This window comes from Oryctolagus cuniculus, chromosome 11 (genome assembly GCF_964237555.1).
Source record: "Oryctolagus cuniculus chromosome 11, mOryCun1.1, whole genome shotgun sequence".
Taxonomy (NCBI): domain Eukaryota; kingdom Metazoa; phylum Chordata; class Mammalia; order Lagomorpha; family Leporidae; genus Oryctolagus; species Oryctolagus cuniculus.
This window is the reverse complement of record NC_091442.1, coordinates 64,099,630-64,119,699: the sequence shown is the minus strand read 5'-3', so window position 1 is coordinate 64,119,699 and position 20,070 is coordinate 64,099,630. Positions and strand designations below refer to the sequence as shown.

At 37.4% G+C, this 20,070-nt stretch overlaps 1 protein-coding gene and 1 long non-coding RNA gene across 3 annotated transcripts in view; one reads left to right on the top strand and one right to left on the bottom strand.

Annotated features, from left to right (window-relative positions):
- TAFA2 (TAFA chemokine like family member 2) overlaps positions 1-20,070 on the top strand; it is a 526,573-nt gene that overhangs the window by 395,617 nt on the left and 110,886 nt on the right. The gene's annotated exons all lie outside the window — the stretch shown is intronic.
- LOC127491159 (uncharacterized) overlaps positions 1-20,070 on the bottom strand; it is a 54,238-nt gene that overhangs the window by 23,258 nt on the left and 10,910 nt on the right. Inside the window, exon 3 of one of the 2 annotated variants that reach the window (XR_011380126.1) lies at positions 914-4,671. The exons of the other annotated variant lie outside the window; for it this stretch is intronic. This is a non-coding gene — a long non-coding RNA (uncharacterized lncRNA). Of the gene's footprint in view, positions 1-913; positions 4,672-20,070 lie in introns of those variants that run through there. 2 annotated transcript variants of the gene reach the window in all.

The following is a 20,070-nucleotide window of genomic DNA, read 5'->3' as shown; positions in this document are numbered from 1 at the left end:
TGAGAATTGTGTGGGTAATTTACTAACAATAGAGAAGCTCCGGGCTCTATCCCAGATCTTGGAATGAGGCTCTATAATGTGTTTTTAAACCTCCTCAAGTTGTTCTGATGCACATTAGATTTGAGATCACTGCAGTTTATGCTGTAGGTGGAGAACAACAGCATAATGAGACATAAGCAGGTGTAGGGTTGTGTGGCATATCTGGAGTAGTGAGTCACCCCAGCTTATCTGGGCAAGAGGAATTCTGTAATAATATACATGGAGATAAATTTTAAAAAAGGTAGTTTAGAGCTTCTTTATTAAGGATCTTTGGTGCTATATGAGAGATATGAGACTCTTACCTGGCTAGGCAATAGAAATTCACTGAAGAGTGAAGAGGGACTAAGAGTGATATAGTTGGTCCCAAGATCCACAGTGTATATTTGAACATTTCTGGGGAAGGATGGCAAGGGGGGAACCATGCTGTTTTATCTTACTTAAATTCATGGTTCTCCAATTTAGTTGCAAATAAGAATCTCATGGGTAGAGCCCCCAATCCCTGAAGATCTGATTGAATTGTTTCAGGGTAGAGTGTGGGTATTACTAGTAAGAATCCCCTGGTGATTCCAATATGCAGCCAGAATTGAGAAGCCCTGCCACAGTCCAGTCAATCATACCGCAATTGAACTATTTCACAATTTCTCTTTCTGAATATTCTGCACCTGCCTACCTTATGACTTTCAGTTGTTGGTTTTGTTCTCATGTCTGGAGAAAATAAAAGTAATTAGAAGAGAATTTCAGCATTCTCATGCAACACAGATCTGTTAGCCCCTCATCTTACTCAGTACTCTATCTCCTCATCTGTGACAGCAGCTGAACTGGCCATCCTCCTGTTGAAGGCAAGCTCTCTACCAATAAACTAGATAACGTTGCTGGCGCCGCGGCTCACTAGGCTAATCCTCCACTTAGCGGCGCTGGCACACCGGGTTCTAGTCCCGGTCGGGGCGCCGGATTCTGTCCTGGTTGCCCCTCTTCCAGGCCAGCTCTCTGCTGTGGCCCAGGAGTGCAGTGGAGGATGGCCCAAGTACTTGGGCCCTGCACCCTCATGGAAGACCAGGATAAGTACCTGGCTCCTGCCTTCGGATCAGCGCGGTGCGCCGGCTGCAGCGCACCGGCCGTGGTGGCCATTGGAGGGTGAACCAACAGCAAGGGAAGACCTTTCTCTCTGTCTCTCTCTCTCTCACTGTCCACTCTGCCTGTCAAAAAATAATAATAAAAAAAAAACACTAGATAACGTCTTTTCTCACTAACTCAAAGACGTCCCTTCTCTAGTTCTTTTTTATCCCCTGTGCTGTTAATTATATCCTTTCCACTGTTGGAAATAATAATTCTTATTAACATAAAGCACACCGATATCTCATATCTTTTTGAAAAAGATTCTCCTGATTGGTCAGTTTGCCTTCTGCTTCATTTATTTGCTGCAAACTAGGGTAACATTCTCAGAAAGAGGTACCTGAAGGTGTTACTCCAACTTCCTATCTGTCCTTTTTCTCTTTCAAAAACCTGTCAGGCTTTGGTTTGTCAGTCAGCTGAAACCACAGTTGCCAAGGTCACTAACGATCTACATTTTTCCAATACCAGTAGTAAACTCCCAGCCTGCTCTTTACTGAACACCACAGTGGATGTTGACACAGCATAGTTTCTCTCTATTAAAATATTTTCTTCTTGTTTTTCTTGGAGACCCCTTTTCTTGGTTTCCTTTGAGTTTCATTGGCTACCCTTCCTCAGCCTGTCTCCCTGAAAGATTGTCATTTGCTAACTCAGCCCTTGAATCTCTTCTCATTTTAATCTAGATTTTCATAGTTTCAACAACCAGTCTCATGGCTTTAACTACTAAATTTGTGGACTTATGACTTCTAAATGTTTTTAAAAACTATCCAGCTCCACTGTTTTCCTTCTTTACAGAGTCATATGTCAAATCCTTAACTGACATCTACACTTGTATTTCTTTTTAAAATTATTAGTTTAATTATATTTATAGGATACAGTATGAAAATTTGATAGATGCATGTAATTGTCAAATAAGGATAGTTAGCAATTCCATCTCCTTAAACATAAAATATTTTTGATTAACAGGTAATAATTGCTCATTTATTGGGATACAATATGGTATTTCAATATATGGGTACATTTCAGTACAATGTATACTGTTCAAATTAGTGTAATTAGTATTTACATATCACTATTGTTTTATGTTTGGAAGCTTTGATCTCCTCCCTTGGTATTAATAACATTCAATTATTAACATTTTTCATGTATATCATATATGAGTATATAAGGATGGGTTATTATAAATTACAGTCAACCCACTGTGCATTAAAATTGATTCCTTCCATCTGTGTTTTGATACCCATTATTCAATCTCCCTCTGTCCCTACTTTCCCACGTATTTCCCAACCGCTAATAATCACTATTCCGTTTTCAGACTGACTTTTTTTTAGCTTCGATGTATGAGACAGGACGTGGCAATGTTTCTCTTTCTTTGTCTGGCTTATTTCAGTTAACACAGTGTCCTCCAGGGCCACCCATTTTGCTAACTTTCTCAATAACATATTTTGACTCTTTCCTGTCTCAAATATACTCCTTTATCAACTTTGCCAATATCCTTTCCTAGTTGCTAAGGTGAAAATTGAGAATCAGCATTGATGCCTCTCCTTTTCTCACATTAAAGATACAATCCATAAACAAGTCCCAAAGGGACAAATATCATATGTTCTCCCTGATTGGTGACAACTAACCGAACACCCAAAAGGAAACCTGTTGAAGTAAAATGGACACTATGAGAAACAGTGACTTGATCAGCCCTAGTCCTAACTGTCAATGAACAACTTAATAGTTTATCCCTTTTAGTATTTTTTGTTCTACTTAATACTATTGGTTGAACTCTGTAATTAACACACAATTATTCTTAGGTGTTTAAATTTAACTGAAAAGTGATCCCTGTTAAATATAAGAGTGGGAATAAGAGAGGGAGGAGATGTACAGTTTGGGACATGCTCAATTGGACCTGTCCCAAACGGTAGAGTTAGAAACGTACCAGGGGATTCTAATTCAATCCCATCAAGGTGGCATGTACCAATGCCATCTCACTAGTCCAAGTGATCAGTTTCAGTTCACAATTGATCATAATGATAGGATTAAGACTCACAGGGATCACATAAACAAGACTAGTGTCTGCTAATACTAACTGAAAGAATTAAAAAGGAGAGAATGATCCAACATGGGAAGTGGGATACACAGCAGAATCATAGAAGGGCAGATATCCTAAACAGCACTCTGGCCTCAGAATCAGCCCTTAAGGCATTTGGATATGGCTGAAGAGCCCATGAGAGTATTATAGGCATGGAAAGCCAGGACACTCTGGCCAAAAAACAAACAAACAAACAAAAACCAAAACCCTAAATGAAAGATCTCTGCGAGTGAGATCCCAATGGAAAGAATGGGCCATCAAAGAAGGAGGTACCTTTCTCTGAAGGGAGGAGAGACCTTCCAATTTGACTATGACCTTGTCTAAATAAGATCAGAGCTGGCAAACTCAAAAGGCTTCCATAGCCTTGGCAACTCATGACAAGAGCCTAGGGTGATTACTTGTTTATTTTCTGTCTGTGTTTTCTACAATGTATGTACCATCAGAGGAAGGACATTGTCTGTTTCATACATAGTATATTCAGTCCCTAGAATAATATCTGCTATGTTATAGGTGCCCAATAATAACTTACTGAATGAATTAATAAATAAATCAAGTGATAATTTAAATCCTAGCAATGGATGAGGCAATCAAGAGGAAATAGCAGAGAAAGTAACTAAGGAAATGCCTTCTTTTGGAAGTTTGCTAGAGGAAGTGAATCCATTGAAAAAGATTGTAGCAGGAAAAGAATCAGAAAATTCAATGTCATGAAGGAAATGGTAAGATGGAGTTTTGAGGACTGAGTGCTTGCAGGGTAGAAGAGGATGAAATCAGTAGAACACATTTGATGGCAGTTATAGCAAAGCTGTGAATGACCTAATTATCACTGCCTACCAAAGCTACTCCAAACCCAGTGACAAAAAGTGCAACCATCTTATTATGCTCTTGAATTTTTTTCAAACTGGAATTTAGACAAGGTAGAATGAAGGTGGCTACTTTAGGGTCTCAGTTGGGAACACTTGAATGGGTTGGCATAATGGGTTCCAATCATCTGGAGCTTTTGTTCTCATGCATGGTGGCTGGTCTGGCAGAACTTGAAGATAGGGTTCAGTGAGACTACTGATCAGAACACCTACAGGTGATCTTTGTTCTGGCTTGTGGATAACACAGCTTTGTGGCAGGCTTGTTCCTGGGAGGGTGTATCCAGGGGAGCTTCCAAGACAAACATAAGTCACATAATCTTTTCTGTGTTAGTCTGGGAAATCATGGAGTGGCATTCTGCTTCTTCATGGTGTAAGTGTGAGTGAGTCACTAAGAGCAGCACGGATTAAAAGGAAGGCTGTTAGACTTGAGGAAAGGGGAAGTAGACACCCCTTCTTGATGGGTGAATGGCAAGTTGACAGTGCAAGAGGGGAAGTTTCATCACTGCCATCTTTGAAACAAAGTTTGCCACAATTGGCAACTTTTAACAAAACTATGTAGATTTTTCTGCAAGATGTTTGTTTCTAAAAGAAAGAAGAGATGGGATAGATTAGATTTAGGATATTTCAGACTCCTCATTTTCAAATACAAAAAATTAGAGAGTTTAACCAAAGCAGTTACAGTATTTGTGTTTCTATTATCCTGGTTTCCTATATGGTCCATAAACTCACAATGCCATCAATTCAAAGGTTAAAGGCATAGACACAGGGGCAAAGAAAGTGAAAATTCTATTCTTTAGGGCCCCTACATATGTGACTCCACTAAATTGTTACACTAAAGATAGTGTTACTGTCCATGACTTGTGGGAAACCAAGGCTCAAATTGTTTAGGGTCATTCATTGATCCAAAACTATATTGTCAGCCTAGAAAGACAATTTTATAACAAAATAGAATTCAAAATGTTTTAATGCCAAAGCTGAAGAAGCATGCATTTATTGGAATTGATTGCTATGAATAAAATGCCTGTTTAGATGTAAAAATTTCTTTATATTTAGTAGAGGTATACTGATTATAATTTTTGCCAAGTGCTAATAAGAATATTTAGCTGATGCTAAGGCCAAAGTAGAATGCCACAATCAGAATTAAAGTCAGAGGTATTCTAATAAACCCAAAGTTTTGTAAAATTTTTAGTTATTATTAAATTTAGGATTAAAATTATCAAGTACTCAAAATTTAAGATTATAGTGCAGGAATAATAATTCCTCTGCACTCTTCTAGAATGTTCCTGAAGACACTATTGAATTATTTATAATATAAAATAAGTGGTCATTGTCTACTGAAGAAGGTAGAGAAATGATATTTTGAGATATATTTTTCCTAACTTTATTCATACGCTGTGTTGTCTTTATTTATACTAAAGGTTGGTTTAAATAATTAAAAGTGTTTAATGTCATCAATGCTGTAGATATTAGACTTATTAGCCATTATTATCTGACCACATATTAATGTTTACATTTAATAAATATTTTTGGCTCTAAAGATACATAACCTTTTCCAAAGTTTTCTAACAAACATGTGTTTTCCTAATGTTCCTTAAATACCTGTATTTCCCTATTTAAACTTTTGGATGTTGTACATCATTTTTTGACATAAAACAAACAGTTTTTATTATCGAATATAAATTATTATGGCATTTCATTCTTAGAAAAAACATATGCATTAGTGATGAATAATTATTCAATGTATAAAGCACATATAATTTGCTCTAACTTCCATATTCATACACCAACAATGGAACCAAATGGCTGTCTGTGTTCACACTGTGATTAAAAATGGTGGCGATGTCCCCCTTATGACCTTTGATCATAACAAGCTCAATGATGCCAGAAAGGGCATCAAAATGGCTGTAGAGTGTTGGGCTTTCTCAAGATCATTTCTGAAACCAATGCCAAATGACATGTGTGGGCTTAATAACAAGGCTGTACCCAGACTTTATTCCAACTCTATTAAATTCCCATCTCCTTATAAGAATGTAGATATACACTAGATAGCTCAGCAACCAAATGTGTCCCGAGATTCTTTCAGTTTTAAATAGAATTAATTAATACTCAAAAGTATCTTAACCAATGTGACATGGCATTAAATAAATTTCATTTGAAATTGTAACATTTGGGAAAAGAAACAAGAACATTAATTAATTCAAGAATACATTGGTATTCAGAATCACGCTGTCCATGTAGAGTCATCAGACAACTATTCAAAAGTTTACATATTACCCAGAGCTCAGCAGAATCACTATGAATTCTTTAATTAAACGGAAATTTAATGCTCAAGAGTCACCATTTGTGAGGTCCAAGAGATTCTACTGCAATCAATTTGGTTACTTAAACTTATTGAGTGTGAGTTTTTTGAAAAAAAGAATTTTCAGAACTGTAATTTCAGAATACCTCAAAAACTTATGGGCAATGGAATTAAAAGATGTTTATTTTAGTGCAAAAATTAGATTCATGCATAGTTTTTTCATAGTAAGCATTTGCATGAACTTTTTGAAGTATTCTTGTACAAGTAAGACTCAAGCAAATCTAGCATAGCAATGTATAAGATGCTAATAAAAGCCCTAAAAGAGAAAAAGAGAGAGAGAGAGAGAGAGAGAGAGAGAGAGACGAACAAATAAAGGAGGAGATGAGCAAAGGCTAGATCATGTATAATACCTCTTGCTGTAAGTTACAACAGAGGGCAACACAGATTAGGTGCTCTGGTAACTGGGCATAGATACTGGGTCAAAAAGCTGTATAGACTGAATCATAGGTACTCAAATATTCACAAATTATTTGCCTAAGTGGGTTAACACTTTATATGTTCTTTAATTCTTTAATGTTTTTACATAACTGTTTCCCAGGTTTCTTTTATTAAAATCTTTTTTGTTATTCTGTATTTCTTACATGTTATTTTTTATTTAGAAAGTTTTTATTTAATAAATGTAAATTTCATAGGTACAACTTTTGGAATATAGCAGTTCTTCCCCTCATACCCACCCTTTACCCCCAAACTGCCCCACCTCCTACTCCCTCTCCCAACCCATTCTTCATTAAAATTCATTTTTAATTATCTTTATATACGGAAAATCAACTCTAAGTAAGGATTTCAACAGTTTTTACCCACACAGACACACAAAGTATAAAGTAAAGTTTGAAGACAAGTTTTACTATTAATTCTCATAGTACAACTTATTAAGTACAGAGGTCCTGCCTGGGGAGCAAGTGCACAGTGACTCCTGTTGTTGATCTAACAATTGAGTATGCCATATGTTTTAAGTGTTTATTAAGCAATTACTTTGACAGCTATTTTACATTCATTTTCTTAACAAAATTCCAAATTTACACACATATATAGTCATCCACTAATAGGAGCTTATAACAACTTCTTGGCATGGAACTGTATTAAATTCTATGGAAGATGTGAAATAAGGATGGCCTTTGGTTACTGCCAGATTCTGTGCTACATATTCTGAAAATGTAAACCACGGAAAACAAGAAAATTTTCTAAAATAAATGCAAATTATAGGACTGCTGAGCATGGTGTTACATGCTTGTCTGGACCTAACTCATTATCAAGAAATAACTGCATCCAGCTATCATTGCCTCAGTTCATAGTATTGTGTTAAGAAATGGAAAGCATGTCAGAAAATTACTCCAAAATATATACATTAAATATTTATTAATATGTATATTCATGTAATTTTGATTTTTCTGCACTTTTATGAATTCTGACACTCATCACTGAGAGGGAGAACTATCAAGAGAGATGGAGAATCTTCCATCCCTTGCTTCACTTCTCAAATGGCTACAACAGCCAGGGCTGGGCTAGGCTGAAGCTAGAAGCTAGACACTATATCTAGGTCTCCTACATTGGTGGCAAGGACTCAAGTACTTGAGTCATCATCTGCTGCTACTTTCCAGGTGTCTTAGCAGGAAGCTGGATCAGAGGCAGAGTAGCTGACACTCTGATATGGGGTGTTGGCATCTATATCAGCCGTTTAACCCACTGTATCACAATGCCAGCACCTGTGGATATTTTAATGAATATTTCCTTTCATATTTCAAAGACTGTTAAGCCAGAGCTGTCCTTTTGACTCACTGTAGTAAGACAATTCCACACCCTGAAATGCACTAAGAACACAATCGCCCTCTAATTTTTCTCATTCTCTCATTCAAGGTTGCTTGACACTATGCAAAGGAATCAATTGCAGTCACTATCTCTGCCTTCTTTCTACCAACTGATTTTTTAGTGCTTTTTTTTACATTTTTATTGTTTTTATCTTTGAGATAAATATTTTTAATTTATGTTCTGCTTAAAGGCTAAATGCTCCACTAAGTAAAGAGTTCAACAATAGAAAGTAAAAAGATGGCAATTCCACAACAATATAGGCTAGGTCTATAAACAGTAATCAAATGAGAAGACATCAGTTTCACTCATATTCAGCAAATTTCTTTCCCTGATGTAAACCAAACCTCTCCTGAATCTGCAGTTTTAGATGTTTCTTCATTAGCAAGTCTCCTTGATCTCATTCTCCATGCCTTTCTTCTCCGCAAATCTGCTTTCTCACTAATCTTTTAAATACAGCATGTGTCAAACCTAGGAATTTCCATCTCACAAACCAGTGGCTGCCTCTTAACACTCCTAATTCTGTTAATGATGCTTATATTCCTCCTCATCCAGGTTGGAAACTTCAGAGTCATTTTCAGTTTTGCTCTATCATCTGTCTCACACAATCAGTTGTCCTGCTGATTCTAGGGTCCATGTCCATAGTGTCTTTCTCTTCTGTCTGGATCCTCCATTCATGTCTAGCCTCATTTAGACACCTGTCGCTCCCCGTCTTCGTGGAGGAATGACACAGGACCCTGCGCTGTTCTTTCGTCTGCTCGGCCCTCCCCGGGTTTGCTGCTGGTTCTTCCCGGGTTGGCTACCGTCCCTTCCACCTCCGTGGAAGGGCGGTTCCCCCTGCCACATTCCCCACTTCCGCGGGGGAGCAGCACACCGCCGGCCGGCTCTCCCGGGGGCTGCTCAGGTGTTCCTTCAGATGTTCCCCTTAGATGTTCCTGGTGCATGCCGTCTCTCTCCTCCTTTATAGTCCTCTTCCGCCAATCCTAACTCGGCTGCCCACACGCCGAGTACGCTGCTCTCCTCCAATCAGGAGCAGGTCCCACAGTCTATTGGTTGAACTGGAGGCAGCTGTGTAGAAGCTGTTTCCCTTCTCAGCGCCATATTGTGGGAAAGCAGATGCATAGAATAAGTCTTAATTCCAGTAACTTAGTCTAGTCCGAGTTGCTCCCAGTTGCTCCCCACAGACACCCATTGTTTTTTAATTGACATAATGTCCTGTGCTCTTGCTTTTTCCAACAAACCATGATGCCATTCAACCCAAAATCACTTGTTCTCTGAACATGTCCATCATTCTTACCTGTTAGTGTCTTCATTGGCTGTTTTCTCCCATTGAATGGTCTCCTCCATGTATTGAATTAATGAAATATTACACATTCAAATGACTGAACTTATTCCCTTGGTCATTTATCTGAAATCATTTTTTAAAGAGATGTTAAAAATTGGTTCGTGCAATGGTCTTTGGCGAATGAATTTATTTTCCTCTCCTGTAAGTGTGATTTTTTTAAACATTTATTTAATAAATATAAATTTACAAAGTATAGCTTTTGGATTATCTTGGCTTTCCATGCCTAAAAAACTCTCATGGGCTCTCAGCTGGATCCTCATGCCTTAAGGGCTGATTCTGAGGCCAGAGTGCTGTTTAGGACATCTGCCCTTCTATGATTCTGCTGTGTATCCCACTTCCCATGTTGGATCATTCTCTCCTTTTTAATTCTTTCAGTTAGTATTAGCAGACACTAGTCTTGTTTATGTGATCCCTGTGAGTCTTAATCCTATCATTATGATCAATTGTGAACTGAAACTGATCACTTGGACTAGTGAGATGGCATTGGTACATGCCACCTTGATGGGATTGAATTAGAATCCCCTGGCACGTTTCTAAGTCTACTGTTTGGGGCAAGTCTGATTGAGCATGTCCCAAAATGTACATCTCCTCCCTCTCTTATTCCCACTCTTATATTTAACAGGGATCACTTTTCAGTTAAATTTAAACACCTAAGAATAATTGTGTGTTAATTACAGAGTTCAACCAATAGTATTAAGTAGAACAAAAAAGTAAGTGTGATTTTTTTAAGACATACAATATTATAGTCAATTTAAGCTCTTTTACATTGACAAGAGATTCTGAAAACTTGATGCGACAAAGTTGTGATTTATTAGAGTGGTAACCATGTTTTATTCATATCTGGATTTCCCAGAGGACTTTTCATAATTTTCACAAAACAGAAGTGCATTAAATATTTGATGAGTGAGTGGATGAATTTAAGACTTGTTATTGTCAATATTAGTAGAATAGCTTAAGGAATGTCCAAAGACTACTCAGCTACTTTGAGACTAAATCTCTCATTCATTTTCTAAGGTGTGATGTATTTCAATTTTCTGAGATAATAAAAGGTTATGATGTTTATGGAAACAAAATAGCTATGTCTATTATTTTGTAAAAGGAGACAAAATAGATCAATACGGTTTTCACACGTAAGTTTATGACACTAATGGGCACCCTGCACAAAACATAGCACAAAAGTTCAAGATTCATGGGTTTAGTAGTTATACATTACTGCATAGGAAGTTTTCATAAATTTAGCTGTTCAAATCAATGTACTTATTTATTTTTATTTTGTTTGAGTGTAGGTGGGAAAGAGAGAGCAAGAGAACAGGCTTCTAAATCCACTGGTTCACTGTCCATGTGCTGGCAACCACTGGGACTGGACCATGTTGGGAGCTTGGGAAGTCAGTCTGCGTCAGCCACATGGGTAGCTGGGATCCAACCACATGAGCTATAACTGTCTCTCAGGACACGCATGAACAGGAAGCTGGAATCAGTAGCAGAGCCAAGACCTGAATGCAAACACTGCTATGGGATACAGGTGTTCAACTGGCATCTTAACAGCTTTACCAAGCACTCACACCAATCACATTTCTGTGGATGAAGTGTGTAAGTGTGGCATAGCTGAGTTCAGTGCTTCAGGGTCTCCACTGGCTGCTCTGTAGCATCATCAGAGGCTCAACTGGGTGAGAGTTTGTTTCTGCGCTCACTCAGGTTATCAGCAGAATTCATTTCCATGCAGTGGTAGAACTGAGATTGTCCTCTGCTCCCAGAGGTTACTTGAAGTTCCCAGCAGGACTGATTTCCATTCACTTCCTGGCAGCTTTCTTCTTCACAACTGGCCAGAAGAGAAGCTGTAGAGTTAGCTTGCGAACAAGACAATCTTTCATAATACAACTTACTCCTTAAGTGATCTGCTCTCACATTTGCCATCTTCCTCTGGTTAGGAGCAAAACACAGGTCTCACGCACAATGGGAAGGAAGGGATTCTGCAACAGTGTGGATCCCACAAGTTGGATGTCTGAGGGGCTTACCTGAAGTCCTAACACATTGGTTTTGGCGCATGGTTCCTGTGTGTTCTTGTGTATGTCCTACTCCCATTCTGCTGCTTCTATGACCCTAAACATTCATACTGAATTTCCCCTAATGGGATATAAATACAGAAGGGCCTAATGACTTTGGAGGGGAAAGAGGCACTATACTTGCTGGATACTTGCACTATACTTGCTGGTGGTATTGAAAGCACTGGAGAGTTTCTACTAAGATTCCTGAAGCTGAGTTACTCCAATACAGACATATGAGCTGACAAAATCTGAGAGTCAGGTGATATAGCCACTCATTTTACTTGCAAACCCAAATACTCAGAGGCTGAGTAATTTCTCCAGGATTAAAACTATATTTGTGGCCTAGTTGGATGCCCTGAGCTCTTAAATAGCAAAGTTAATAGCTTGTAATTTACTAAATTACACATACTTTAATGACATTGGCCTTGATCCAAAAAAAGCTAGTTTGGGAATGTTTTCATTAAAAATTTTGAAATTTGTATAATAGAGTGAAAATTATACAGATATTATTCTTATTTTGGTACAAGAAGAATAAAAATTTTCCTTTACATTCTTTTAAAATTATTTTATTTTTAAAAAGATTTATTTATTCATTTGAAAAACATAGATACATAGAGAAAGGAGGAGAGAGAGAGAGAGAAAAGGAGAGAGAAAGAAAGAGAGAGAGATTGATTTTCCATCTGCTGGTTCACTCCCCAAATGGTTGCAAAGGCTGGGGTTGGGCCAGGCCAAAGCCAGGAGCTAGGAGTTTCTTCTGGGTCTCCCACAAGGGTGCAGGGGTCCAAGGATTGGGCCATCTTCCACTGCCTTCCCAGAGTTGTTAGCAGGTAGCTGTATTGGAAGTGGAGCAGCCAGGACTTAAACTGGTACCTATATGGGATGTCAGCACTGCAGGTGGCAGCTTAACCTTCTACACCATAGTGCTGGTCCCTTCCTACTTTTTAGATTAGATTTTTATGATACATATACTAGCCGTTATCTTAGTAACTAAAAAATAACCACTTTGATATTTTCTAAGAATTAGATAAAACTCTATAGAGATTGCATATAGAATTGATGACAAGAAAAATTGTTAATCATGAAGAGATGAAATATATTGAAAATAAAGCAGCTGTATTTCTGGCTGTTTTTCTTTTCTTAAATAGACTCTTCTCCATGGAGAACATACAATATATGTTTTGTAAGTGAGTCATTCTTTAAATATGATCAGTTAATGATACAAAATGATTCATTCATTCATTCATTTACTTAAATATTTATGCAGCTGAATATATATATAGTCATACTACACAGCATATATATGTCACACTACATGTCATACTATACATATGACATACTATTTATATGTCATACTACATTTCATACTGCATATATGAGATACTATTTATATGTCATACTACATAGCATGCTGGCCCTGGGAATACGAAGATCAAGAATTAGCTCTTTTGGGGGCCAGTGTTGTGGCGTAGTGGGTAGAGCTGCCACCTGTGGTGCTGGCATCCCATATGGGTGCTGGTTTGAATCCCGGCTGTTCTACTTCTGATCCAGCTCTCTGCTCTGGCCTGGGAAAGCAGTAGAGGGTGGTCTGGGAGATCTGGAAGATGCTCCTGGCTCCTGGCTTTGGATTGGCGCAGCTCTGGCCATTGCAGCCATCTGGGGAGCAAGCTAGCAGATGGAAGACCTCTCTCTTGGCCTCTGCCTCTCTGTAACTCTGCCTTTGAAATAAATGTATCTTAAAAAAAATAATTAACTCTTTAAGTAATTTATTGTCTGATAGAGAAGAAGGAGACACAAATACAACTGCCTTATAATTTCTAATTCTATGAATCTTAGAATATTGTGAATCTTAGAATATTAGAATAATAAACTATTCTACTCTATGGAGATAGGAACCAACCTCTGGAACAATTCCATAGGAAGGAACATTTACTACCTCTACAGCATTGCAGACATCTTCAGAGAAGGTGGCATTTAACATAAGGAAGGCGCACAGTAAATGCTTATCTTGCCTACCCACTGCTTGCTTTACTTTTGTAGAAATTTTGCACTCTCTGAATTTTACCTCTTTGGAGTTACACTTTAATTCTGACTTAGAATATTTGATGGCTTCGAAGTTTGAATAGATTGGATTGAGTGACAAGGATGATTATGATGCCACTTTAAAGTTGTTCCGGACCTCTTGGCAAGTGCTGGCACTGCAGATTAAGCTGCCACCTGCAGCTCTAGCATCCCATATGGACTCCAGTTCAAGTCCAGGCTGCTCACTTCCTGTATGGCTCCCTGCTAATGCCCCCTGGGAAAGCAGCAGAGGATGGCTCAAAAGCTTGGGCACCTGAAGCTCCTGGCTCCTGGTTTCAGCCTGGCCCAAGTTTGGCCATGGTGGCCATTTGGGAAGTGAACCAGTGGATGAAAGATCTCTCTCTCTCTCTCCATATCTCTTTCTGTAACCCTGGCTTTTAATTAAATAGAAAAAATTCAGTACACAATTAATTTTTTTTCTTTTGGTGAAAATGAATCCTTTAGAATGAATGATAAATTCTCATTTTCAAAAGATACTCAAAATAGAAATTTTTCATGGAACTTATTATAAATTTTCTGCATTTTATAGCTGTGATTGTCTATAAAATGGGGCTAATGATTTCAATTTATATCAGAGATTGACTATGAAACTCAAAGATTATAAGACCTAGAAAATTTCTACAAATCAAATGGTCTACAGCAATGCAAATCATTAAAAATTTGGTATACTGAGTTCAGAAATCTTATTACTTAATTTTTGGAGTCAAATTTTGTGGCATAGTAGAAAATTAGTTGATTTTTAAAAGTTATTCTCTGAATTTAAATCCTATACTGTCAGCTATACATTTTTATAATTAATGTTCTCTTGGAGAGTTGATGGTAGTATTTTACGTAAGGAATAAATATGTTCTTATTAGAGTTCTTACATGCAAATTTTATGTCATTATGAGTGACCATCCAATTGACCCAGAGGCAGAGTTTCTAAGAGACTCTGTGTGTGTGTATGTGTGTGTGTGTGTGTGTTTGCTTTTGCCTTTCCCTCCCTCTCTTTCTGCTGTGTTTTCTTCCTCTCTTTCTTCCTTATAATCCAGTTTGCTAAAAGATAACGTGTAGTAGGCTATGTACAGATAAAACTTCAATTTAGGCTCTGGAAGAGAACCTTTATATAACTGTATGTGTATGTTGGTTTGCTTTTGATTTCTCAAACACTTCCTAGATTAGATTTTAAAGTGAACCAGTAATAAAAATGGCATATAATAAAAAATTGAGACTTTTAAAGGCATTACATTGTATTATAAGTTCTTAATCATCAGAAAGAAAATACAGACATTTTACTTTGTAGTTAGAGAAAGTAAGTTAGAAGCTGTGTTCCTCTCACATATAGCAATCAGTTCACATTGTAATGAGATGTTATAGTACCCTCATTTAAGTGTGTGTGTGTGAGACACACACACAGACACACAGCATAAAGCCCTGTAAGTGAAGTTTCAACCCTATGGATAAAATGTCTTTGGAAAATAAAAGAGAAAAGACAAAGAAACAAGAAAAACAGAGCTCTTCACTGAATGAATACTGATATGTGCAGATGTGCAGACAAAAAGCTGCCTCAGGGCAAGTATTTAGCCTAGTGATTAAGATCACAGTTAAGATGACAGTATCCCACTTAAGAGTACTCGGTTCAATTCCTAGCTCCTGACTCTTGCTTTCCACTAACTCAGACCCAGACCTTGAGAAGTAGTGGCAATGACTCAAGTAATTGGCTTCCTGCCCCCCTCGTAGGAGACCCTGGCTGAGTTCTTGGTTACCGGCTTCGACTTGGCTTAGTCCTGCCATTGCAAACATTTGGGAAGTGAGCCAACAGACGGGAGATTCGTTTGTCTCTGTGTCTCTCTGCTTCTCAAATTTTTAAAAAGCTTCCTTTCTTACTGATCAATTAAATAAGGTAGAGAAGTCCTCTCAAAGTTTTGTATTTAGATACATCCATCAATTGCATAATGTTTTCAAAACAGTGGCAAAGAATCTCCATATATATGTTCCCTTTTTAAAAAAATCTCTTAGAATGCTACTGCTAGAATTGTTAGTCAAGCAGTCCTACACCTTCATTTTACAAATGATATCCCAAGAGATCAGATGGGTCTCTTAAGTATTGTATTTAGGGAAAAATCCTTGGATTAGAATCCATGTTCTTTTCCAAGTAGAATACTTTGCACTTTGCTACCCCATTCATTTATTTACAGAGTCATCAAATACTTAGAGACTTCCTATTTAGTAGAGCTGAAACTTAAAGTGTTATAATTGATTTCTGTTAATTTTCTTTTCCTAACTTTGTCTTTTCTTATTTCTCCCTATCCTTCTTTCCTCCCTCCCTTCCTTTCTTTTTTTCCTCTTTAACTTTGTTTTGAATTCCTTACCCTGTTAAATATTATTTTAGTATTTGAGAGAGAGAGAAAGAGGAGAGAGAGAGAGAGATGTGTTAGGGTTGGAGTGAGGGGAATGCAGAAAAACATTATTACTGCTTATTAGAGTTAAGTAAAATGAGAGAATACATGTAGATGTTATAGTTAACCTCAGCTTATCTTTTATGTATTTCTTGGATATGTTGAGACATATGTATTGGAACATAGTGCTATAGTATTAATAATTAAAGATCTCCAATTATTTGAACTATCCTCCCTTTACCATGCCCATACTACCATTTTGTAAACTCTTTATGTTAATGTAAATGAAATAGATGCATTATCACCATTATATCATTGGTCCAAAATGTAATAAAATCAATGACAAGTAAGCAGTGTTGGTTGGGACAAGAGAAACTTATCTAAATGTAATTTTCTTTAAGAATTCAACAATGACTATTAAGACCTGCGGAAAGTTTTTTTTTTTTTTTCATATTTCTGGATAGAATAGCTCTTTTGAAGATCAACTAACCTTTTAATGAAATTTAGATTAGATGAATTTTAATAATATTCCAGAAGTTTACCCGTGGATTTCAAAAAAGAAAAATATCCAATGATTTTGGAACTTAAAACTTTTTGAGGGAAAGTTTCATTTCCCCCAGATGTTGGTACATTTATGAAATTTAATAAAATAGCAGGGGAATTGGCACTGAAAAATGCCTTCCGGGACATTTGTTAAATTTGGATATCAATTCATGAAATGGAAACCAGAAGCTGTACTGAGTTGCAGTCATTATGTAATAGATAGTAAACATGTATTTTCAACAAGTGAATAGATAGCAAATTGGGCATCTGGATGAAGTGGAATTTTGGAATCTTAATTGCATAATTCACCCCTGAACATCTGCCAGGGAAGAAAGAGTAAAGATAACATAGAATCTGAGGAAAGATACAAGCTGAGAAACAAGGAATGATAATGCAGTTTCTAACAATTTTTTGAGTTCATATCTCTAGTATGTCTTTCACAACTAATACTATTTTTGTAATTATCCAGAGATATTTAGATTTGTATAAGGGGTAATCTAAGGATAAGGGATTCAGCTGGCTATAAGAGAGTAGATTAAGCTTGTTTATCTTTACATTTTTACCATTGGAAAGATTTTACAAACATGAAAAATCCAGGGACCAGCGCTGTGGCTTAGTGGTTTAAGCTGCTGCCTGCAGGGCTGGTATTCCATATGGGTGCCGGCTTGAGTCCCGGCTGTTCCACTTCTGATCCAGCTCTCTGCTGTGGCCTGGGAGAACAGTAAAAGATGACCAAAGTCCTTGGGCTCCTGCACCCACGTGGGAGACCCAAAGAAGCTCCTGACTCCGGATTGGCGCAGCTCCGGCCATTACGGTCAATTGGAGAGTAAACCAGAGGATGGAAGACCTCTCTCTCTCTCTCTCTCTCTCTCTCTCTCTCTCTCTCTCTCTGTCTCTGTAAATCTGACTTCAAATAAATAAATAAATCTTTAACAAAAAAATCTAATGTATGCTGTGGGTTTGATGGGTTTAGATGAGATAAATGGAATTGAAATATATTCTTTGAAATAATAGTTTTTACTAATCATATATTAGTCACTAGTACATTAAAAAGCATTAGGTTTTGAAACAAGGTTATAATGGCATCTTCTAGTTTTCTCTCTTTAAATGAAAACTACTCTTTCATAATGCTTTATACTAACTCACTCCTACCCTCATTCATATTCTGTTTTTTACTAGGGTAAATAATTACAGCTACCCACCATGGGTCAGATATACTGAACAATTTCACCATAATAAATGCAATGCTAACTAATTCACCAGTAATAATGGGTGGATGAGAACTATTTTAGGAAGGTGTGATGTGGTTTAGACACAATGTGCAACAATCAAAGAAGCAAGGGTTTTAATCTCATTCAAGTCTCTTTCAAAATATGTAAAATTAAACAAGTTATACCCTCCCTTTAGTCTTTTCATGGGAAAATTGAGCATGATAGTATCACTGAGGGGTATTGAATGAGATACTGTTTACAGGGCATTTCAATAAGACAAAAGTTGAAACTCACTCTTGATACAGTTTCCTTGCCACCAAACCTTAGTAACTTTATAACTATTTTGAATGGAATCATGGAAAAAGATACAATGGGACTTATTGCTTACTTATTTCAAAGACTGGCATGTACTATTTGGGGTGTTGTGAGTTGGAAATCTCTAGGGAAAGGTGATAATCTATTATATGGGAGATCTATGATCTATAACATGGTGATCTTGCATGTAGGAGAGATCTGGAGTCCCACTCCAAGCTGCATCTCAGGGGTGCTCCCTTGGAGGGCTTTGTTCAGCATGTCAGCCTACAACAGCATTTTAGGAAAGGATCTCATTATTGAGCAAAAGGTTGACATCTGATTTTAACTCATGCCATCTCAATTTTACTGATGAGTAGACAGTCCCAGAGAGGATTTACTACTATCAAAGTGAATAATTTTTTTGGTATATTTGCCATTTGCCTTTTAGAGACAGGTAAAAGAAAGCGAGCACTGAAATAAACAATTTTAATAGAATGGGGTTTGGCAAATTATATTTGGCAAGTAAAAAGACAGATGTGACAATGTAGAACAAACAAAATAAGTGAAAGATCTCATGAAAAGTAAGAAAGATAGAGTTGAGGCTTTAGAAAAAGGATCTGACTTGACTGAAAGTTTCAATAGAGAAAGATGTAGATTCTAGTCTTCTGGTGAGAATGGCAGGCTGAATCCTGCAGCTGAATTATGAGGAGGAATGATCCAGCAGGTGTGTGATGCCTGGGGGAATCTATTGTGGTTTGTTCACAGCCTTGGGTGTTGCTGAAGGATGATGGAAGCAAGGAGTGAAGCTAACTCGATAGCAGAGGATCCCCAGAGTCATCACTGTGATTTAAAGTTTCCGAGAATGAAGTTTGGAGCATTTGGGGAAAATTTGCCTGGAGGAAGGTAGATGTTGGTTGAGGAGATTGTAGAACTGTGTCAATATGTCATGTTGAAATGGCTGATTTATGTTTATTTTGGCCACTTTTATATATTACTGCTATTATTTTTGCAAAAATTCACTCATTGTGGCCTTTTTATGTCTGCTCTATGCTGCAGTAATTTGCATCAGAAAATTATGGCATTAGTCTTTAAAAATGCAGGGTGCACTTAGTTGTCACTTAAAATAGAAAACATCTTTAAAGCACTAAATTCTCTCTTTTTAAAAATGATTTATTTACTTTTTGAAAGGCAGAGCTATAGAGAGAGAGAGAGAGAGAGAGAGAGAGAGAGAGAGAGGGAGAGAGAGAGAGATCCATCTTCCATTGTCTTGTTCACTTCCCAAATGACTGCAATGGCCATGGCTGACCCAGGCAGAAGCCAGGAGCCTGGGGCTTCTTCCAGGTCTCCCAGGCCCAACCACTTGGACCATTCTCCACTGCTAGCCCAGGCATATTAGCAGGGATCTGGATTGGGAGTGGAGCTGCTAGGACTCAAACGGGCACCCATGTGGGATGTCAGTATCACAGGTGATGGTTTACCTTCTACACTACCACACTGGCCCCAGAAAGCACTAACTTTAAGATGACCTTCGGTGTGAAAAAATTAAAAAAGGGTCTCTCTTGGAGAAAATATTCTTGTCTAGGAATTATGTATGTTTAAGATTGCTATGCAACCTAAATCATATAAAATGAATTTCTCATCATATATTCTGTATCTCCATAGCATACATTGGCACTTTAATCTCATAAGGACATTATCCTAATAATAATAATGACATAATTGTTATTGCTATTATTTGTGTCACACTAGACCCTTTCACATGAAGATAGAATAGGAAGATATGCTCTTTTCTATTTTTAGTCCAGGAAATTAAGGCTTAGAAGTTAAGTTACTTGTTAAGATGTCTAGTCTGTCATAAATGAGGTCAGGTTTAACAGTCCTGACTCCTTAATATAAGTACAGTCTTCATTCACTGTATCAGGAT